Source organism: Cyrtonyx montezumae, unplaced genomic scaffold (assembly GCF_038088225.1).
Source record: "Cyrtonyx montezumae isolate F1298 unplaced genomic scaffold, pur_monq_1.0 scaffold_4, whole genome shotgun sequence".
Taxonomy (NCBI): Eukaryota; Metazoa; Chordata; class Aves; order Galliformes; family Odontophoridae; genus Cyrtonyx; species Cyrtonyx montezumae.
In genome coordinates, this window is record NW_027072045.1 from 4,442,458 (window position 1) to 4,463,641 (window position 21,184).

General features: G+C 39.0%; 1 long non-coding RNA gene across 2 annotated transcripts; it reads left to right on the forward strand.

Moving 5' to 3' along the window:
• Positions 1-10,897: 10,897 nt before the first annotated feature.
• LOC136055169 (uncharacterized) lies at positions 10,898-19,767 on the forward strand. 2 transcript variants are annotated; one of them, XR_010622816.1, is made up of 3 exons: positions 10,898-10,954; positions 18,385-18,599; positions 19,720-19,767. It is a non-coding gene; the product is annotated as an uncharacterized LOC136055169 (long non-coding RNA). The 2 variants fall into 2 exon arrangements; XR_010622815.1 differs by lacking the exon at positions 10,898-10,954 and adding an exon at positions 15,356-15,833.
• The last annotated feature ends 1,417 nt before the right edge of the window (positions 19,768-21,184 follow it).

Genomic DNA, 21,184 nt, shown 5'->3' on the forward strand with positions numbered 1-21,184 from the left:
TGATCTCACTTGTCTGACTGACCTAAATTCCATTGTGCACCTGCCATTATGCATTTGAATAAATCTGGAACAAATTCTGGTACTTGATGTACTGCCAGTCTTGGTCTTAATTTGGGAATATGACTGGGTAAGGCAATGCCTCTTGCAAGGTGCACATGCTGCTGAGTCACGGAGCTCATCAGGAAGGAGGACAGGAGAGGAAGCAACATCACCATTCAGAGCTGGCAACAGCCCCTGTTCTGGCCACCTGCAGGTGAAGCCTTAGATTTTTTTTCTTTCTTTTTTTTTTTTTAACTTCAGTAACTCAGATAGATATGATGACTTTTGGGCAGCTGTTCAGAAATCTGACGTACACTAAAAATAGTGAAGCATTCATTTTTTTTTCTGAAGAATTCAATCAGTCATAACTTGGAGTTAGACTGGCAAAGTCCACAGTACACAGCAGTCCTTTCCAGAACAGCATTTGACGCTGGCGTCCTCAACAACCAGATCTTTTGGGATGGCCTTGCAGCTCTGTCACAGCTGATCATGCCCCTCTGCTCCCAGGGAGGGTAGAGCTCTGCTCTTCATTTTCACAAAACATCAGGGCCAAAATGACAGACCAGTCGCCAAAGTGTAACATTGGTCCTGGACACCTAGAGGTCCGTGTAAGAGCTGAGGCATCCTATTCTTGGAAACAGACACATAAGTTCTGACACAGATCCATGTAACTGTCAAAACCCTTGGTTAGTGGATCTGAAAAGGCTGATATAATAATGCAAGAAGTCAAGAAGGAAAAGGCTTTCTCTATTTTTAGAACATATAAAAGTACATATGAAAACGAGATAGCCTTTGTTTCTTGTTGTTCTGTAAGAGATAACCAGATTATCTCCTATAGTTTTATTTTAATTAAAAGTCTATAGAAATGTGCAAGCAGGAATTGCTTAATTAAAATCAGGACAGTGAGAAGAATTACCACATGAACAGAAATTTACCTGTCTCAGACTGCATGGAGTATATGCTAATTAATTATTGCAAAGAATATTTTCAAATAATGACACACTAGAAAAAAAAAATGCTATTGACAGGACAAAAAAAAGAGAAAAGTTGTTGGGACAGATAGTAAACTATTGTCAACATCAATGTGTCATCAGCAGTTTTCAGGTAACTGTAAGTCTAAAATGTTTCCTTGTGCATGAAGGAGGAAGTACACTGAAAAGTGTTTATCAGTAGAGTTAACATTGGAGTCTGGAATTAAATCTTTGCTGTCTACATTTGAAACTTTCATTGTTACCAAGAAATAAAAAGATGAGATAAATTCTTTTCAGTTATTTGCTATTTGGGCAGGGAGTTTGTCTTTCTGTATATGTGTACAGTGCAAAGCTCATTTGGGGTGTGACTGTCCTTTTAGATCTGCCGTAGACAGTATTGTCAATAACTCAATGGCCATGTTCTTAAGCAATACCACCCTAAATTCTAGTTTTTGTTTCTTTACTTCAAAGGCATTACATTGATAAGACATTTTATATGGCTTCCTTGTTTAGCTTATTTCATCTGACCTATTTGCATGCAAAGAATTAGAAGTACATGGGCCCGATCTCCACTGTACTCTTTGTAGGATTGATTTCCATAAAGATGAAGTCATGGGGGTAATGCACACCTGCTGGAATTAAATTACTGTTGTGCATAACATGGGTTCCATTCTCTTTGACTGCCATTTTTATATTCAGTCGTTAGGTTATCAGACTTGCATTTTACTCTTTTGGAACTGTCCAACTTTCTAGGAATAATTATCTATTGTATTAGTTATTATAGTTGCTTTTAGCACTAGTAAAATCTCTATAAACTTCTTCAAGTTGAGAACATATCTTCTACATTCCTGCTCACAGTTGTGTGAAGATATTTGCAGTGGAGAATTCTCACTGCTACCACCATTTACGACTACTGACCAGTGTCATTTTTATGGGCAAAGCTCCAGCACAAAGCACCTTTCAGACCATCACAGTTCTTCATACAGTGCTTACATCAATATGTACAGGAGACAAGAGCAAACATTAGGGTTTTCAAAGTAGGTGAAGGTGGAGAGGAGTAAGATTTTCACATTGCTCACGTCTTTTCAGTCAAGCACCCAACTCCTCTATGGCCTTTAACTTTGTGGCCTTGGAGACATGTAAAACATTTACAGAATGTATGCCAAGTGGGAAAACAAGACAAGCAGTGTTCCAAGACAACAGAAAACAAAGATGGGACAAGTAAAAAAAATAAATGAGGAGAGTGATAACCTTATTTCATTCTCAAGTGGGGCTTAGATAAAATAAGTGGTGGTTAAATTGCTTTCCAAACGGAACACAAGAGGCAGAGAGAGAAAGAGTATTTATACATTAGATGTCTGATGTTAACACTTTTAGTTATGCTGGAAACGCTGAAGTTTCCAAGGCATCTTACAAGAGATTACACAAATGCCTAAGGAAGAGTCAAGGTGTCTTGGATCAAGCATCACCCAATATGTTTATGCTGCCTTGATGGGAAGATATGTGTTTATTCAAGCTGCTAGCCAAAATTATGTATGCTAATGGCTGTTCAGGAAGGGAAAGAATTTGTTATTTGTAAAAGCACAGCATTATTTGTAAAATAAAATAACAATAATAAATAAAACAACAACCACCATTAAAAAAAATGCATTGGAAAAAAAGGATTTTAAGAAATTTTAAGCCAAGCTTTCATAAATTGAAGAAGGAAGGGGGGAGATGAAGAAAAAGGCCATGGGATATAGGAGAATGCTGAAGGGCAGCTCTTACTTAAAAGAAACTCAACAGTGACTGTGTGACTCAGCAGACAGCAACCTTGTAGTTATTCTGGAAAATAATGTCTGCATGCTGCTCTAAGTACATGGTATCCTGTCATTAAAAATCTGAAAATATATAACTAAAAGAAAATATATAACTGAAAAGTTGCAAAGTAGTACTGCTAGGTCGTGCAGTGATACACAAGGATGTGCTTTCTGGCCCGGGAGTCTGCCAGCCCCAAGCATTACAGCTGTATCTCCTTGCTAGATGGAGCTGCATTTCACTATTGAAGTGTAACTCACACGTAGGGGATCTATATAATCTGCCTCAGGAGTTATTTCTGCACATAAAGCCAGTTGTTTTTCAGGCATTGCTCCAGGCTTTCAGATTTGCAATGGATCCAGTGATTCTTTGTCTTGATTTATTTAAGATCCACTCACTGTCTCCATCCAGCTCTGTGGAACAGTAATGGTGATGCAAGCCAAAGTGTTCTGGTTGCTCTAAAACTGACGGAGGCAATAGATAACATATGAAATTAAAAGGTTATTCAGCAGATATCAGAAATGTGAAGAAGAAAGTGTTGTGATGCAAGCTTTGTTTATCTGCAGCATGGATTATGTTGTTTCACATGGTACTTTGTGCTATACCATGTGGGAGCTGAAATCTTTGTTATTTTCTTCTCCAGTCAACAGTTACTCCCAATGGAAGAGCCCAAGGCCCTCAGCTGTAATTCTCATGCTCTAACCACTTGACTTCACTGAACAAACTTATTTGTTTGGTGTCACAGTTTAGTAAGAATAGAAACTACAAGAAAATCTTTGAAACATTTAATAGAGTGGACCTAGGATATATTGGGAGACCTTTTCCCTATAGGCTTATTGAAGTAATTTGCATCTGAACAAGATAAGAACCAAATCTACGTGAGGTTTTTGTTTTTCATGGTTCAAGCACAGTTTTAAAGTACACCTAGCATGTACTAGCTTTGTACTTTCCATATGTTTAGCAATGGCTGCCGATTGTTTAATCTGTATCTGCATTACCTTCTATTTACCATCTGTTCTTTGAATGGAACTTCTGTTTAACATTAATTTAATGAAGAAAAATGGTCCTGTAATTAAGTTTACTAGTAAACTGTTGTGTCAGCTCAATCTCTAGTGTCATTTACAGCAGGTGGGAAATGGCAAGGGATTTTGTGACAGTGCCTCCGCAACCAAAGTGGGTCACTGAGCAGCCCTTGGGAAGGTCACCCTGTTAGGATGATCTAGTGCACAGCTGGGGCAGCCTGGTCCTGTTTCTCATGCAAGGAAAAATTTGGTAGAATAGGGCATATAGGAACTCCTGTATGATAATATGTAAATGATGCGTTGCTAATAGCTCTGTTAAATGGGATATGTTTGTAATGAACACATTTCACAATTCAGAGTAGTTTGCTTGATCAATTTGAAGTTAAACACAACTGAGTGTAAATCTGTTCACCACCCCCGTGAATACAGAGAAATTGCATCTCTGCTCATCAAACTAAATCAGATGGTATGCTGAGAATAGATTCACTTGTGGCTGAAGAAAATAAGTAGCTTAGATGCATTTACTATGTCTAAGCACCTTCTCCTGACTTTCCATCTACTAGATTGTCCTGCTTCTGTTGAGTTCTTCAAATGCACTCAGCTGAGGGAAGGTTCTGCAACCAATTGAGTGCATTTACTGGTGAATCTGTTCTATGGTTCTACTATCATCTAGTTCCAACTTCCCAGTTGTGGGCAGAAGTGGACCACTGTTTAAAAAATAAACACATTTCTAGACTGAATAAAAGTCTTGTTGCTCTGATGCTACTTCTGCCATGAATCCAGACTGAATCCAATCTCTGAAACCATAAAAAAGGTTTTCTTTAAACTCTGCTCTCTGGATAATATTTGCAGCAATGTATAGGGCCCATCCATGATATGCCATAGAGAAGTGTGCAGGAAGTCCCAAGATAATGCTCACATAAGACACAAAGCCCTACACTTCAGACAAAAGGGGCTACCTTACTATTCAACTCAGGTATCAGTGCACCAAAGTCTCTGACTGTGGTGTTGTTAATTTACAGCCCTATGTGCAGAGACACCTGATGTGATACAAAGCTAGAGCAGAGCTCTCCTGACTTATGCCTTTTTGCTCACAAATCAGGAGCCAGCTATAGTTGCTAGAATCTCCTCTGTGAAGCCCTGGATGACCATCAGTCGTGCTGATGGATGATTTCATTACACAGGCATAACCCTGGAAAAGCTGAATTGACTGTTATTTCATAAATGAGAAATCCTGGTTCAAAAAATTTAACTGGGTTAAATGTCATAGAACTTAAAGGGCTTAAATATGCTACATTCTACTTGGTAAGGTATATGTGATAAGGATTAGCTCATCTAATTTCAGTCCAAAGTCTTCATTTGTAAAATAATTTGGGGAGAACATTTATACCATGTTCAAGTAGGAATAGAACAGCCAATAAGAACTTCCTCACCAGGCATCTTCTGGATGTTTGGGAAGACTCCTGTGAGTTTTATATCATAAATGATCATCAGAAAACAAAAATATAGAACTGCCACGGGACTATACCAAAATAACTAACAAATTTACTAATCACTACTACTACTACTACTACTCAGTTTTAGGACAAATTGCAGCTTGAAAAGACAAAAGTACACCCTCAAATGTTATCAAATGTTTTTCAGTTCAAAATAGTTGACTGCAGGAGGTTTTAGCAAACAAAATGCCTAGGACATGACTAATCACTGTATAATTATTCAGTAATCCAACATATCTGAGTCAAATGTGACACCTAAAACTCAGGAACTCTGCATTGGAGGCCATTTTCAAAGCATTGTAGCTTAGCACTAGAGTCACCAAGTCTCTTGAATAATGATATGTCACATTAAAAAGGAAATTACATTGTTTTGAATTTTTTTTCTGAGCCTCAGACAGAACATATAAACAATAAGAAAAAAAATAAATTAGTCTTAAAAAAAAAATGTTACAGACAGAAAAAAGCAAAGAATTTCCTATGTTTGGAATAGTAAATACCAAAACAATCTCTACAGACAAGTACTTTCAGTAATGAAATGAGTTGAGTTCACAGTGTAGGTCATGAGATCCTGAACAGCTACTTCCTTTTCTGGAGGAGTTACTGGCAGAAATTCCTCATAACCTGGTGAAATCTCTTGTATTTGATGATAGGGTAGTATTTATGTCATGAGTTAAACTGTAGTGCAGGAACTTCAGCCATATCTCATGGCTGCTGTAAAATCAATGGAGGATCATTTCCCCCATTTTGACATTTTACATTGGACATGTCCATCAACCTGCAGCAGCAGGAACTTCAGCACACAGCTGCGTGTGCACACAGCTGTGAATGCCCCATCCCTGGAGGTATACAAGGCCAGGTTGGACAGGGCCCTGGGCAATCTGATCTACTAGTTGATCTAGCAGTTGGCAACCTTGCCTGCAGCAGGAGTGTTGGAACGTGATGATCCTTGACACCCCTTCCAACCCAAGCCATTCTATGATTCTATGATTCCACCTGGAAGCTGGCTTTTTGCCCTCGATATGTTTTTCCTCTTCTTCGGTGTCCTTTAGGTCACTGATATGATCCTGAGAATTCCCTGAGCACCATAATTATTAAATAGTGTATTCTTCAATTTGTCCTAGATTATTAAAGAAGAGGAAAAAGAATTAAAGCTGAGCTGCAGAGCTTCTGATCAACCATTTCTCTGTCTCTAGTTGTCAACTATAACCGAATGTACTTGAAAATTAGAAGCACAATGAATGTGATACCCATCACTGCTACAGTGTCTGTGCCAACACTGTAGGTTGCATATTGTGTGAATACAGCACATCTATGAGTTTTTATTCTGTTCTGTATTTCTAGGGTTAAACCAAATATAAACCAAAGCAAAACAAAGAAACAAACATCTCCCAAATTAAAACCAAAATCCTGAACTAACATAAGAAGTTAAATGTTGTACCAAGGGACACGGGATATATTGATGGTAGCTGAATGGTTGGACAGGATGATCTTGGAGGGCTTTTCTAACTGAGGAGATTCTATGCTTCTATGTGTACATAATTAGAATTTTTGGTACCTTCTATGCAAAGATGTCTTAAAAATGATTTGTTCATTTTCTTCATAAGTTTAATTGAAAGTTGTTTTTCAACAACACAGTGCTTTGAGCAGCTGGAAGTTCTATTTCTTCTGCACAGCTGGTATTCCATGTAAATCCATGGAATCCATGCTAAGCATCAAAACAAGGATTAAACTGTTAAAAAATGTTGCTTCCCCTTTTTTTCTTTCTTTCTTTTTTTTTTAATTTTATTTTTAAAGAGATTAACGAAGATCCAAAACCAAAACACTTAAAAATAAGACATGAAGAGCTCTTTAAACATACATATTTTTAATCTTCATATTTTGTTATATGATATGAAATGTTTGAATGATCATTTTCTTACCTCTGTGGTTTTTGCTTCGTTTAAAATTGCAGTTGTTGGAGTATTCCTTCTGTTGATTTTCTATACCACACAAACTGTGAACATTTCTTCCTAAACAGAAGAGATGGGAATTGTAACCAGAATTAAAGAAACTGCTTTCAAAACCGTTTCTAAATGTTAGCTTCACATTCTGGGCTTGCTAGCCAAGGACATGGGTGCTGTTTGAATACAGTGGAAAATATCTAATTTTAACAGATGAAATAAATGGAACTAAGCATGTAATATGGGTACTATTCAGTATAAATGCAGCAGAGATGGTCCAATAAAGATTACCTAATGAGTATTAGATTACCTCCTCTAGTTACAAACTAAAACCAAATAGCTCTGAACATTATGCATTAGTAACAGCATATCAGGAAATGCTCAAACCCAAACATTAAAACATCAGACTCCAGTGTAGAAAATGTAATATTTTATTTACTATCAATAATGCTACTAGGTATTCCTTGCACAAATATCAAGAAATCATACAGCCCAGTTTTTCACTGTCTTGAAAGCAAGCAAAGACAGCCCTGAGAGTACTTCCAGATGTTTAGTGAGCTCGCCACATTTCACAGATTCAGAGATCTCTTTTTAAGACCATTTATAGAACTTTGGAAAGAGCACAGGGTATAGTGTTATTAAAAGGTAGGGAGGAGTGTTTTATTTTTAAAACAAATTAAAGGCATGACAGGTTTTTGCCATCACTGTTAGCTTCTGTAGTCCAAAAAGGAAACAGCTCTAGGTACCTATAGCTAAATAATTTCCTACTATTATATTAGTGGATTTTCACCTAAGTACATGTCCTAAATTTGGATGTAGCAAGTTGTGAGACATCCAGATATTCAATTGGGTCTGTTACTCTTGTGAAGTTCACAGAGTTTATAACAATTTGGGCTGTCCCATTCATTGGAAATGAATTTTGTCATCCCTTAGGTAGTAATTCCCAAACAACATCAATAGAGAACGACTTCTCAGAGGTATCACAGAGAAGGAATATCTTTATGCAGAGGTCAGGAAATATACTAATAGCTTTCAAATGTTATGGAGCAAATCTGGAGCAGTATCCAATATATTCTGTTATGTTGCTTCGTACAGTATTTACTGCCTGAAGAAAAATGGAAGAAGGTATAAAAATGATTAAAAAAGGAGAAAGATTAGGATTTCCCACAATTTCAAATGGGGTAATTGCCATTTAAAATATAGTTGAAATCATTCCTTTAATACAAAGTTGTATTTAGTTTGAAGAACATTGGGAAGAATGATCAGCATATTTAACAATTAACATGGCCTGCATTTTACCTTAGCTGCCTGTCAACACACCAGGTTGGTTCAGTAACAATAGCATGCCTTGTTCTGATTAATTTGTATCATCTTCTATGAAACCATTAACTCCTGGAATGCACTGTTCCTGCAAGTACTAATCGTGGCATTACCATGGATTAGATGAACATTAACAGATTTAACATACCAAGTTCTACTAAATATTGTAGGTGCACAGTCAATAGCATTATGCTGGCCTAAAGGCAAGAAAAGGAGGAAAACAGTAATATGCAAAACAAACTTTCAGACGCTTAGTTGCACAACACATAGTCCTACTGTATGACAAAGAACTTTTATGGCAATTGGCAAATGACCAGGAACTCTAATTACCATTCTGTGAGATGTCTCCACGGGATGACTGTGCTTATTCAAAGCAGGTTCTGCTTCGTGAAGCCGGTGACTGTATAATAAAGCCATCTGCATGCCCTAATCTATCAGTTATTCTTGTGAGATGATGAAAGTAGTGGCATTTTTAGTGCACGTATGAGTTCTGTCATACAGGAGGAAAAGTTCCTGCAGGTTCATACGATGAGAGCAGTAAATCATACTTTTTAAGCCTCATATGCAGCAGGTGGAAGTCACATCTAGCAGAGCTTCAGCTCTTTTCCTTTCTCCCCATTTACCCATGACATCTTTAAAAAAGATTACCATCTGGTATCCCATCTGCCTGCAAGTCCAGTCTTATGTTTTCTGCATCTCCTTTTATTTGTCCCCAGTGCTGACTTCATGGAAGAGAACAACAGTCCCTACTGAAACTATGTGTAATTTGGGACCTCTCAGAAGCTCTGAAAGAAATCAGAATCTGAGGATGAAAATCTTCCATTCTAGATATTAATAACACTGGGGAAAAAAGAAGAAAAAAAAAGAAAAATGTGCTGAAGAAAAATGACAACACCTGTTCTGCCTTCCAGGTGCTTGAAACAAAACTTCATTGCTGAGCTTCAGGGATTAAGGGAAGGGATTTTATCTGCCTGCTGCAGTAAGATGCAGCATCCTCAAGGACTCCAGAACCTGCAGGGAAACCTAGAGAGAGGAAATAACCTTTACAGAAAGAAAATCAGTTGAATCATCTTCATCGGTCAACCAAAAGATGATGTGTGTAAGTCCTGTTGTGTTTTTTTTCCACTAAGAATGTTATTATTGAAGGTGATTTTCCATCAAGTATTGGTCTTGCTGAAGGATATAGAAATGAGCATGATTTACAAGATAAAGCCCATGGGCCTTTCTTGTATAGCTTTTTACATGAGGAAAAGCAGTGGATGCTGGGAAAGGCACTATGGGACTCAAAGGAGCCTATGCTCCCTCCCAAAAGCTGAACTAATTGTGCATTGCTTTCAGTAAAATAAGTTTTATCGCCTACTTTCCTCCTGATGACACGTGAGAGCAGAATCTGATCAGTAAACATCACGTGTAAATACATCAACAGTCCCCATACTTGAATTTTTTAGTTAGAGCAAAACCCTTTTCCAAATCACAAAAATCCTTCTTGATTTGGAAATGTTACTTTCCCATATTCTTCAGTTCAGTACAGTGGAAATTTGGCATTGCAATCCCTTAAACAATAAAAAATCTCAACCTGGAATGAACTCTGACATAAATCTAACAAGCACCCAAAGAAGTCACACGATGGACAGCCTTTAAATCGCTGTGTGAGCAGTAGCAGAGGGACCAACAGCAGAACCAATACAGGTACAGACGTTCTGCAGTTATACGGTGCCTGATCAAGAGAGGTTACACTCCACCAAATGATGCACAGAGAAAGGCTCTGTGTTTATCTTTTACAACAAGGGAAACCAGTTCTGAAATTAAATAGGTGGACTTAGGCTTGCTGCCATGGTAAATCTGTCCTAAATCCTTTCACCTCGCTCCAAAGATGGGAGTGGGAGGTGCACTAGGGTTATCCCAGACTTCAATTCCTCCCAAGAGAACTTGGATTACTTCAGCTCCTGGGATGAGTAGCATGGTTGGAATAGCACTCATATTAAGTAACACATTTTACTTAAAATACAAATATAAAATATATTTTTCTATTTTATCTGATGTGGCTATACCATCATTATAGTTAAAAAACCCAAACACTTTAAGTTGTTCTGAGGACCTTGGCTTTTCCTGAAGTTATACTGCACCGACATAGGAGGCAGTGGAGATTTGATGATTTACATCAGCTGTGAATTCATGAATTCGTGCAGGCATTTAGTGGAGATACCACCTGGTTCTTGAAATGGAAAAAAATAAACTCAGTGTTGAAATCGATCTTGTGTTATCCAGGAAATCTGTAGAGTAACGTGCTGTCCTGTTCTTTATCGTTATAGGAAATGAACAAGTGATTTCAAGGACAAAAAAATACTCTTCTGCCAATTCATGGAAAGGTAAAGGATGAAGTGTTACAGAATCTGTAGGTGAATTCAAGTTTGCATTATAACCATCTTTGTATTATTTATATCATGTTTAATATGGCCACCGTTTCAATCACTGTTAGTTTAGCACACAGGCTGTCATGCAAGGGATCAGGAATTCAACTACAATGTGTGACAAAGTGTAAGAAAAAAAAGTATCCCCACAAATGCAAACATGATGAGAGAAGTGCTTTATATCTTGTAAGCCACGTAGTCAGCCAGCTGTCTTAAGTGAGACAGCCACTTCGTGTTTATAAATAGCAGTGTGATGGATGTGTTACGGTGTTACGTTCTCTAAACTACCCCAAGAAAATAATTATAATATTCCATAATTCCTATATTCATTTACACATGGTGAGGGAATAAAACGTTAGTATTTGGATTTGGAAGCCTGTAGAACCCATATTGTCCTGATGGAAACAATTATGTTGAAAGAAAAGCAGCAGCAAAGCTGACTTCCCAAACCCTGAGTGATGCCAGAAGTCACTGAGCTCCACCAAATACCGATGCACCAACTTCTACCTCGCTCACTTAACTTGCCCAGGAAAATCACTAGTGTAGAAAACGAACTTGTGTTTCTAAGGCAGGCCAAATTAGTTTTGGTTTAATGCTGCTGGGGGAGTTACCTTTCAGGTAACACAATACTGAGAGAGAACAAGTAGGCACAATGCAATCAGCCAGTGAGGAGATGATGTCAAAGGCATGCTTCAGTTACTGCAAGATTAGCTGCGGCTATGTTGGCCTAAGGTCAATACCCTGAATCTAACAGTAGTGGGAATTCCTTTGGGAATTCTGAATAGAGGGATATTATTTTAGCATTTTAGGTCTCATCTCTCCCAGCAATGTTGCTGATAAGTTTAATTGATATATCCTTTCTTATTTACTGTTATGAAGGCACAACAGTGAACCCTCCTTCCAGCCAAAAAAACCATTACGTGTTGCTATTATGAACAACGTTTCCTTAATCCAAACAACCATAATAATTTTATTAGCAGTCACAGGCTAGAAGAGATGGAACAATTAGTCTGTTTTACTGGGATAGAATTTTATAACCCCATAAAATCAACTTGCTTTGCCTAAGGCCTTTAGCCATTCAAATGAGGGAGCCCAGCTGAGAAGTGGCAAATGATAATACTTACCCACAGGTTCTTTACCAGACCAACTGTAACCTCAGCTGCAGTGATGCTACAAAGGTGACAGAACAGCTCCTCTGGTCTTTTTCACCTTTATTAAGTGACAAAATGAATAACAATTAAACCCATTAGTAAAACCAACAGCTTCCATAGAGAGGATCATATAAATCCAAAGATTAAGCAGGAGGTTCCTACACACCAGCAGAAATCACCGTAGAAGGGAAGGAGAAGGGAAACAGCTGCACATCCCAGGGTTTGGAAAATAAGGAAGTTTTTTTGTTTTTAAGCAATATCTTTAATACAGGTAATGTTGCTCCAGGCAGAAGAGTTAAAATTGATAGACAATGATTCCATCTTGTGTGGCCAATAGATGATGCATCTTTGGCTTATGAAAACAATCTTTTTCATCAATTATTATTATTCTTTTTCAATGTATTTGTACAGAGGGGCTATCATCTTGTCATCTCTTTGTATGGAGTGGTATGCTTTGTATTTGTTATGTAATGTACTCAAATCTGTTTCTGGATTCCATTTTCTCCTTGAAAAGGACCTAACGTATGGTGAACTCTTTCCTCCCTATGGTTTCTCTTTGTGAATGTGATCTACTGAGAGAAAAGAGTGACATTGCTCTTCAGCTCCTATTAACAGAGATTCTCTTTTTGTTTCAGTGATATCTCAGTTTTAGAGTTCTAAATACCTCTATACCACAACAAATAAGAAAATTCACTAAAGTGAAGCAAGCCAGGATTAACCCTGATGTAAAGGATGAATTAAGCACAATGACATCAGCAGCAGGAAACCTTGAGGAGCAGTGAGTATAATCTGTAATTTATGAGAAGGATTAGAGCGTAAATGCAACAGGTACTTTTCACTATGGAATAATTATACAGTGTAAGGAAAGAACATCCTCTGCATACTCTTCTTTCTGCAAAGCACTCGTCTCTAGCCATATAAAACTTAGAAAAGTTATTGGTATTTTAAAATTTTTTCCCCGTTACATCATAATGAAAAATTCAGCCCTGCCAATAAATCACTTCAGCCTGCCCCTTTTGTACAACATCATGTTCTCTTGTTCCCTTCTTTATTATTAACTTTAACTCCATGGGGCATTGCCATAGTTAACATCAAGGACTCACTTATAACCTGTACTCCATCAACCGCAGAGCTGACAAAATTGTGATGAAAGCTGTGCATTGCTGGTGTTGTGCCTTAGTGATTTTCCTCTGCATGGTTAAAGCTGAAACCAGTGATCGATGTGATCCAGCCTGACCTTTTTCTAACCTGTCTTAGCAGCACCCCTCTTTGCATGGCCCCTCTGACACCTCTTGATTTAAATCCATAGTGTGCAGCTCAATGGTTTTATTGTTCCTCTTCCTCAAAAGATAAAAGCTTGAATCAGGGGAGAACAATCAATTTCTGGGCATCTTGGACGTAAAGGCAGGGCACATCTGTGATGTTTCAGAAAACATAAAATCATCAGGAATTTGAGATTATCACTATGGGGCTTGCTACATTCAGGAATTTTCCAAGAACCCACAAGAACTGCTGCAAGAAGCAGCAAGAAGTCACTGAGCAGACATACACACAACTTAATTTTGGGGGGAGCAAAGCAGCATCCATATTTGAGACACAATTTCCAGAAACCACCCAAAAGATGTTGGAGATTTAGATCTAAGCCTTCTGTAGCTGCTGTTATGAAGTTCTTATGGGAGAAAGAACCACCCCTTGACATCCCTGTGGCTGTAGTTGTGTCCAAACAGATTAATATTTCATATGAGAATATGAAAAGCATCACAGAAATTCTTTGCCTTGATCAAAACTGAAGATGATAGCTGCTTTGCTTTTATTCTGGCAATGTTATATTAAAAACACATTTTTCTTTATTAATTACAAAGGGATATTCTTATTTTCTTTTATTTTTTGACTGTTCTTAGGGATTCTTTTAGGAGTACTTCAAGAAATGAAGGAAAATCGATTTTTCTATTTATTCATATCATCTTTCAGTTTTCAGCAACACATTCAGAACACAAAGTAAATTTTTTTTGACCACATCAGATTCACACACTCTGATATACCACTCTTGTCTCAGCATGCCCAAAACAGTATATGTAGAAATGTCCTTATATGAAGGAAAAAACACAGCAAGAGAGGAAAAGAGAGGGGAGAAGGAAGGATAAGATATAAATGACATACTAGCAATGAAAGATGCTGCTAAGAAGAAATATATCTTTGCTTGGCAAAAATAAGGGGCATTTTTTCATTGCCAAAGTGAATTCAGATTAGTTTTCAGAGTTATGCAAACCTCAAAGTTTTGCCTGGAGGAGATCCTGAAAGAGAATATGAGGAAGGTTCATTCCAATTCCTGCTATTTGATCCATGAAGGAGAAATAGTGCTGGTATGAACTCAGTGCAACCTAGGATGATATTGGCCTGTCATCCCTGAAAGAAGAGAGCTATTGCTGGTAGGGAAAAAGGCAAGCACCTCCATGCATCACTTCCAGTGGTATCCAGACACAAAACAGGAACAAAGCCCAGTGTGAAGTTACCTATTTCACATCAGTGCTGGTGGCACTTCTAGTATTTTTTTAATTTCATCTCTAGTTATGGATCCTTTTGTTCTACTGATAAACATAAAAAAAAAGAAATAGGTGTGCTGTTTCTTACATATTGTTCTAGTTCTCAGCAATAGCATGGCAGGTTTTTGATGGCAATGGGCCTTATTTTGGTTGCTTGGTATCCCAGCACTTCACTGAGTGACAACAATCAAGATCGAAGAGATTCTTTTGGTGTTTGCATACCTTCATCGTGCTATAACTTGCCAGCAGGGAAGGAGCAGAACCTTAGCCTGCAGGGACATCCTGTATAATGATCCATTAATCCAAGAAGATTTATCAGTTACCTGTCAGATGAAAAGAATTTTGCACACTTTTTAAGTAGTTTCTCTGCTTATCAATACCATAATGAACCCAAATCTGTCATTTCCTGCAGGCCAAAGTCCATTCTGCTTAAAGCAACCATTAAACTTTCAGGAATGGTGCTCCTTAAGCAAAGCAAAATTTTCATGTAACTCTTTTCTTCTCCCTGACAGCCAAGATCTTTATCATGCTACAAAATGCGTACTGAGAACAGTGCCTGAAATGAAGAGGGAAATAAATCATTTAATACTGTTATTTCCTCCAAGTAAGATCACTGAATCAGAAAGGTTGGAAAAGACCTCTACGATCATCAAGTTCAACCATCACCACTGTGCCCCACTTTGGAGGATGCCAAAGCAGAACGGCAGTATCAGATTTGGATGCATCATGCTTTCAGAAATATTATTCTCTCCTGATTCACCTTATTACAACTGCAATGATACCTATAGTAACATAATCACAGAAGCTAGAGCAAGAGGAGATCCATTTCTAGTGGAAGATTTATTTCCTCTCTGCCATCACAGAGAAGAGCCTCTGGACAGCAAATTCAGTGGTATTTTACTGTACAGATGCATAGCACTGCACTTCTCGCTTCAGCAGTGCAGAGTTCACCTGAGGGAGCAAACTTTGAGAAGAAAATATCTCTGGCTCCTGTAAGACAGTGAAACTGTTGTCCAGGTCAGAGTGTAGAACTCAGAGCCATACCCTAGAACAGAAAGATATATATCTTTTCTTTTTCTTACAATGAAAGATCAAGATACATCCATACATGACTTTTCAAGGGAGAAATCTTCAAATGCTTAGGTTAGATCTTAATCTTTTTTAAAACCCAACAAATACACTGGATTTGTAAGCATTCCCTCAGCCCTAGATGGTCTCTTTCTCTTTTCTGTTTTTTCATACTATTCCAATAAAGGAGGAGGCCTTTCTTCTGTTGAGAAAACAAATGTAAAAGAGTAGAAGCTTTTTACAGGAAACAGACTTGTAAAAGTGGCATCCTGGGGTTCCCTATTTATTACCTCATAGTTGTTTTTAGATCAAACCAGTTTGGTTCAGCATTGCAAGGATGGGTTTGCTGCTGCATATCGCTGAGAACTCAGCAAAGGTAAAGACTGATATTTTCTGGGTCATACTCTCTAAAAATAAGTTACAATGGAAATGTTAAAAAAAAAATTTTTAAATACATGTGAGCCAGAACTCCAGTTGCTTCCTACTTCTACAGGACAAAGAAAAACCCCTCAAGTACAGCAATAGTTTATTTAAAGACCAAAGTAAATAGATCTGACTGCAAGCAGACACAGGAAACAGATCAATGTCTCACGATGATGAAATCTGTGTAGTAAGTTTTGACAAGAGCCACATGCTGGGGCTCATCCAACAGGGATCTTTCTACAGGGTGTTTGTTGAAGCCTATAAAGATGCAGATTAGTTTCAGTTGATGCTGGAAAGTGATTTATTTTTTTTTCTTTGTATGTCCTATATACTTCTATATTTCTGGCAGAGAGAGCAAAGGTACATGAACGCATAGTATTTTTGCAGGCAAATATAGCTTTATTACACTCCTACCTCAGACTCTCAATTTTTTATCTCTTCGACTTTCTCCCGTACCTGTCGTGGTTACATGACTTCCAGTTTGCTTGGATCAGAGCAGAGACAGGCTATGTGTGCTTGTAAAATACTAATACATGCTAGAATCTGCAGCTAGAGTCCAGGAAAAGGTCTTTGACATAACGAACACGCTATGTGGTCCAAGACCTCCACAGCTCCAGGCTGTACTACTGCCATGGCTTAGACCACTGCTGTGATGGTTTTTATAGAGATACGATGGCATTAGCTAGCACTGTGAGTGACTGAGATATTTTCTTAAGAGCTGTAGCAGAGGTAGACGAGTTAAGTCAAAGCTTTTCGTAGCACTGGACCCACCTGGTGGGTACAAGGCTCCCACAGGTGAATGACATTTGTACTTTGAGCTGTGTTCATGAGCACCAGGGCACACAGGAGTCCAGGGAGAGGGGCTGCCCTGATGAAGATGAAAAGCCAGCATGGTGTCCCACAGGTGGGTGCAGGCGTGCCATGCTCTGGATGTGATGATGCTTCTGGCCCTTCTTGTATGCCACCATCCTCCGTGAATAATGGAGATGAAATCCAAGCTCATTTTCACAAGCAAAGCATGCTCAATCAACAGGCACTTCTTTTTTTTTCCTGCTCTGTGGATGTTAAAGCAAAAATTTTGCAGAAAAGGTACAAGTAGGTTTCGCACTCCTGCTGGGCCCCCTGGTAGAGACTCACACAACAAAGGCCTGCAGGTGTTTCCTATATCTCTGTGATTATTTCTTTCAAACAGCATCTGTTGAAATGTATCTTGCCCCTTGCTAAAGAAAAAAAAAACAGTTTGGCAATGCATGGCATTTGCCTTAGCCTTAACTGCCCACCCACACTGAACATTTCATGTTATTTAGATCTACCAAGGGCACAATGAGAGCCTTTGACCAGCAAGGCTACCCTTCAGAGCAGGAAGCTCTGGAGGGGAAAGGCGACCCAGTAATGCGGTAACATTTTTCACCTCTGCTTCTCTTTCCAGTCATGCAGCCCCGTCATAGTTGGCACCGACCACACCACCACCTGCCACCTCCTCAGCATCCCAGCAGAAATCCACACAAAACCTGGCTTGTCTTAGGGTAATTGCACTTGTAAAGTAGAAGCAGCTCACTTAAGCATTACACATGGCATCTTATTAAGCACCTCATGATACGTAAAACTAAGACAAATGAAAGAAAATTTCCTCAAACACTTCTATACAGGTTGTGACCACAGTTGACATGTACCTGGCGAGGTTTCCTGGGTGATGAGTCCATAGTTCCTATAACCTTTTGGAAAATCTCTGATTTAACTTTATTTCGCTTCAGTAATAACAACTAATGTTGTGTTAACCAATCAAAGAAAATAAGTGGTAGCAAGACCTAGAAAAACAGACGCAGAACACATCTAGCCTGAAGTAGATGTAGGTTGAACATGATTTGCTTCTGAATTCTCAGCGTGAGCTGTAACTTGTTATAACTAAAATCCTCTGGGCAACCTGATGGAGCTGTGGTGTCTGTTCATTGCAGGGGAGTTGGATTTGATGGCCCTTAGAGGTCCCTTCCAACTCTTAAGTATTCTAATTCAGATATGCAAAGTGGTCTGGATGGGAACCAGAAGTCAGGTGGTCATACTGGACAGCACAGATCTACCTTCATCTGTGAATTTCATTGTAGGAACAGCACTAATGTTGTTTGGTGGTGGTTTTTTTCTCTCATTCCTTTTCTCTTTCTTTCTTTCTTTCTTTCTTTTTTTTTTTCTTTATGATATGGTTTAGAAACCACTGGGAGTTATTTGGATGCGGCTTCCCAAATTCAGTGCACCTGGTGGGAAGGCAGGGACAACCCTGGGGAGCTCAGGTGCATTCAATGTACCTGAGTGACCAGAAGGGCTGGAGCCAGGATCCACCCCTTTCCAGACCTCATTTAAGTGTTGGTAGTGGAGGAGAGGGTATCTCACTGGAGTTCCCTGTATATCTGCAGTCTTCTGGAAGTAAGTAGTTGATTTTTGTTCCCTCTTCCTCCATTTCTGTGTCTATGGCTGCTGCAGTTGGGCTTATCTTCATTTTATCTTCATTTGCTGTGGACAAATGCTCTGCTACCCTGCTATTATTGCTGTACTTTCTGTCACATTATAGCATTACAAATACTGTCTTGCACTGGATAAACCAGCACTTGCTAAACTAGTCACTTCCTTTAGAAGTGGTGCCCAAAATCAGGCAGGACCTCGTTAGCACCTAATTGCTTTTGGAAAATGAACATTTTAGGCAGCTATCAGACAATCATCAGGTCCTTATAACCTCTGTGTCCATGTTCCTGAGGCTAGGTTACTAACTAGATGCATTAATTGCGCTATGTGCTACAAAAGTAGACTTCAGTATTTCGTATGTCCTCAGAAATTATTTCTTACAAAGACCAAAATAATTAGAATCTATCTATTATAGTAGACTATTGAATAGCCTTTCTCATCAACTTTTCCTGATGGCTGCCTGGATGCAGCTCTGTAGATGGGACCTCACAAGAGCTGAGTAGACGGGGAGTCACCTCCCTCTCCCTGCTGGTCAACCCTTTTTTAATGCAGCCTAGGATACAGTTGGCCCTCTGGGCTGCAAGCATGCACTGCTGGCTCATGTGCAACTTGTCCTTGCTGATCCTCATTAGATTTACACAGGCCCACTTCTTCAGCCAGTCCAGGTTCCTCTGGATGGCTTCCCTTCCCTCCAAAGTATTGCTGTGCCACTCAGTTTGGTGTTTGTAAAACTGCTGAGAGTACGCTAGATTCCACATGTTTTGACGACGTTATCTTTTCCTCTTTTGCTTTTTTTTTTAATATATCATGGGACTAATATTTTAAAGATGATAGTACTTTCTTTATAAGAAGCATTTAGGAGCTTTTTTAAGTTTAACTCACAAAGTACAGGTCAACTACATTTAAATAACTGCTAGATAAGCTGACCATAATTTGAAATGAATGCTGGATGAATAAACACAGTGTGTGCTATTTCCTTAACAGTTACGTATCATTTTAAATCAAGTTTTGGATGGGACTGGTGGATTATTGGACTGCATAGAATTTTGGGTTGCACGCTTGAACACTTTCCCCTGTGTTGAAGAACTGGTGACACAAGGCTGTACCCAACATCATGCAGGGCTGTGAGTCGACTGATTCCAGTGAATGAAAGGTAATGTTCATAACTACAAGCTCTTGACCTGGTGGTGACCCTCTCACTCTCCTTTTAAGAGGTTTCTATGAGGGAAAGAAAACCCACACTAGAGTACTTGTTTGGGTAGTTTTCTGAGAGGCATGGGGAATCTCATTAGCCTTGAAAGAGATTTTCCTGAATCTAAGTAAGGTTCCTGCATTTTTTGGGTTCATTATACCTTTGTAGTTAAATTAACCAGAATAGTTTTCAGATGCCTGTGCAGTCATTTAGGAACAATAGTGGCTATTCTGTCCTGAGACGCACTAAAAATGTGGAACAGCTCTTTCTATAGCATGAAAGCAAACGTAGTACTTGAGTGGTCTGGATGAACACAGAAACACTTGGAACAATATAACCTGGGAGTTACCTCAGCCATCTTAAACGCTGCAAAATCTCTCCTGGATGACTGTTAATTGGAAAAACAGAGCAAGGCAAAGGAACTGAAGAACTATCAGTGGGAAAGTTAACTCAGGTAAGAAATAAATCTAATAAGAGATTATGGAACAGAATTGGCTGTAAAGCCAGATGGTTTAAACTTCACAGGTCTCACCGATGGAACAACAAATAGAAGACAAGGAAAAATAGCATGGGGAAATATACAGGTTAATGCTGTTTGAATAGGAAGTGAAACCAGGTATCTGAAAGTGGCAGTCACTGAAAGGGCATTTCTACACACATCCCCTCAGAGGAAATCCTATTGTTATTCCTGAGTGAGTCAGCCACGGTTTATTCTACAGAATGAGCAACATATCTTGCAGACAGCCTTTCCAGGGAAATGCAATGAAAATGGAGCAGTTGGGGTGGTGTGCCCCAGCTGGGGTCTGGGCAGTGCCTTGGTTCTGCTATGTGAGGTTCTGCCACCCAGCTGCACCTAGCAGCCACATGGGTGAGGTGTTTGCTTTGGGATTTAAGCTTTGATTGATGCATGCTAAGAACAGTAGGTCCGTAGTAGGAGACTGGGAGGCAGAAGAGGAATTAAGCAAAAATGTAAGGGTTTATGGGCTTACTATACAGGTTTAGAGGTAAGAGAAAAGAAAACACGGGAAGACAAGGAAATTCCTGGACATGTTAAAACATATCAACAGATCTATAAGAAAGGGATACACAGCCATTACGTGGTTCAAGTCAGCCAACTTGTTAAGGCTTTGGTAAGAACTATGCTGCTTCAGTAATGTGAAGAGCAGAAAGCATATTGTCTACTGCAATTGCAATACAAGCAGTGTGCCTGAAAGTTCGTGCTCAGGTCTGAGAAACCGTGACTGCATCTTTTTGACAAGCATTATCTCTACACTGGGACAGTGAATGTGATGGTGGCAACCACCTTGTATTTTCCCTTCCAGGGAGGAGGTGCCAAGGATGCTGCAGAAGGAGAAGG